Below are 2,957 nucleotides of genomic sequence, written 5' to 3' on the forward strand. Positions count from 1 at the left end.
CATAAGCTGATCTCATCTTTATTAGAAATAAGAAAGAAGAAGGGAGTAAGGGGAAACAATGAGTTTCAAACTTTGTGGAATGCGTTGACTTTGGTTAGAACCTGCTGCCCATGAACCGCATGCATTCCTCCAATGGGTTGGCCAGAGAGTGATGGCAGATCTTTGGGAGTCAGGGCTACCTCTCTGGGACCACCTGGTTATTGATGGGGTCTCAGATGGATGAAGAGAGATGGAAATAAAAGGCTCTTTTGTCCTGTAACATACTTAATCTACTGTCTTAGTTTCTACGTTGGTTTCAACTTTTCCACTAGAGGCTCAAAAGTGGGAGCTCATGATACAGATTCACATTCCAGTGATCTATTTTTTTTTGCTTATTTGGATTTTCAAATTTTTCTTCAATGAGTGGCAAGAGAACAAAACTTTGGATCACACCCTCATGGGGCTCATGTTCTAGAGACGGAAGCAGATACAAGTAAACACGCCACAGTGAGATAAGTGCAGGATGGAGCCTCGATTAGGTGTGATGAGGGTAGAGAGCCCCTGGTCCTTGGGGCATCAGGGGCAGGATGGGAAGAGCCCAAGAGCTGAGTCGTGAAGGAATCTTAAGTTTGCTGGATTTGACAGATACGATACAGGATGCTTGGTTAAATTTGAGTTTTAGATAAATAATGAATCATTTTTTTGGTATAGGTATGTCCTAAATATTGCATAGGTCATGAAGGATGGAGTCTGGGTCTTCAGGTGACTTTGGTCAGTGGGAACTGCCTGTGCAAAGGAGTGGAGGTGTGAACAGCATGGATTTGTTGCCTGTTTCAAACATAAATGCATGTGCCTCCTGGTAAGGCAGGTGTCACCTAAGGAAGGAGATCTGCCTGCTAGGAAGATCCTCTGTTCTGGGCTGATGGCATCAGATTTCCCCTTGGCTCCCTTCTTCCCACCACTCCCTCTTCCATAGACAATGCACTTGGAGCTGACTGGAGAACAGATGAGAAATGGGACCTGGGTTGTCCTAGACAGCACTGCCAGGGTTGGTCTCATGGCTTTGTGGCCTCAGAACCTGCTTGAGGGGACAAATGAGAAGGATTCCATCTCTCAGAGGTGGCTGCACACTAACCAAGCCTCCAGACCGATAGCTGCAACCAGAAGCACATTTACTGATTTGCTGTGAACACTGCAAAGGTCTAGTAGACTAGACAAGCATATTCTCCCCCTGTGGGCCAGCGTCATGAGGGTTGGGGGGCGAGCACAGACTTAGAACAAGAAGGCTGTAGAAGGGACACCCAGGAAGGATGCCTCGTCAATGGAAGCTGCACGGTTCCTGCTCAGGACCCGTTTGTCTCCCTTGAGCTACTTCCATCCCCTCCCATATGGCACACCGACCTTTTCTGTTCATCCAGTGGAGCACAGCCCATTGGGTTAGATTCCCACTTACTAAATGACACCCACATTCTAGTCCTGCCCCCTCATGACTCTCTGGTCACCTTCGTGGAGCGTAGGGTGTGGCTGAAATCTTTTCTCTTAGTTAGAGACAATCTCTTGGTTCATCTTCATAGATGGCTCACTCCATCCACTGTCCGTGAATTTACCAGCCTAACTCAGAGGGTAGCTTTATTTCCAAGCCTTGTCCACTGCTGCACCCCCAAGGTAGGTGGAGGAAGCAGCAGAATTTGAGGCCAGAGCAACAGGAAAGGCCAGTCTCCAAGGAGGGCCTCTGGTACTGGGTGAAGAGTCTGGACTTTATCCTATAGGAGACAGGTAGCAGGGAAGGATTTTAAGCAAAAGCATGAAATTACTCTTTGGTTTTTGGCAAACATGGGAAGGGGACAAGACTGAAATCTTAGAGATCATTTAGGAGGCAGAATAATGGTCCCCCAAAGATGTCCACAACCTAATTCCCAGAACATGCGACTATATTAGGTTACACGGCAAAGGGAAGTGAAGGCTGCAGATGGAATTAAGATCGAAAATCAGCTGACGTTGAGATGAGGAGATTATCCTGGATTACCAGGGTGGGCCCAATGTAATCATAAGTGTCCTTACATGTGGAAGAGTGAGGCAGAAGAGGAGGCCAGAGTCAGAGAGAGAGCTGAAGAGGCTGCACCGCTGACTTTTGAAGTTAGGGGAAAGGGCCACCAGCCAAGGAATGAAGGTGGCCTCTAGAAACTGAAAAAACAAGGAAACAGACTCTCCCCTAGAGCCTCCAGAAGGAACACAGCCTGCTGACACCTTGATTTTTAGCTCAAAGAAACCATTTTGGATTTCTGACCTGCAGATCTGTAAGATAAATTTGTCAGTTTTTTTTTTCTTCTTTTAAGCCATTAAGTTTGTAGTACTTTGTTACAGCAGCCATAGAAAAATAATTTAGAGGCTATTTGCAATAATCCAGGCCAGAGATGGTGCAGGCCTGCTACTGGCAATAAGCGTGGAAAGAAGGAGACCAGTTCAAGGTAAATTGAGAAGGAGATGGACTCAGAGACCGATTGGACTTCTAGGGTCAGAGGGTCAGTAGATCTTTTCTCCTGCCCCAATGCCCTGAGGCAGGCTCCTCATCTCACCTCACCTGGCAAGCCCCAACCCAAGTCTCCATCCTGTCCTGGGGCTGAGGGAGTATCTACTTCTCTTACCAGGGCCATAAGAGGGAATTCTAAAGGATGCTCTGCAGTCACATGCCTTGCACATTACAGGATGGTCCAGTGCTGCAGGCTCATAGCTTCAGATATTTTATGAGTTAACTAGACTTTTGTGATAGGCCAGGAATCCACTCACTTGATGAGGAACAAGTCTTGAGTTCCAAACCCCTGGTTTATTTATTCATTCCAACGCTGGTGACCGTGCATGCTTAGCTGAATCTATTTTCAGATTTTCTTTTTGCATATTCTATAGTTTTATAATTTTAGTTTGCTCATGGAAATCTGTTGGGTGGCTAACTACTGATGATTCATCCTCACACTGCTCCC

This window comes from Diceros bicornis, chromosome 31 (genome assembly GCF_020826845.1).
Source record: "Diceros bicornis minor isolate mBicDic1 chromosome 31, mDicBic1.mat.cur, whole genome shotgun sequence".
In the NCBI taxonomy this organism is placed as follows: Eukaryota; Metazoa; Chordata; class Mammalia; order Perissodactyla; family Rhinocerotidae; genus Diceros; species Diceros bicornis.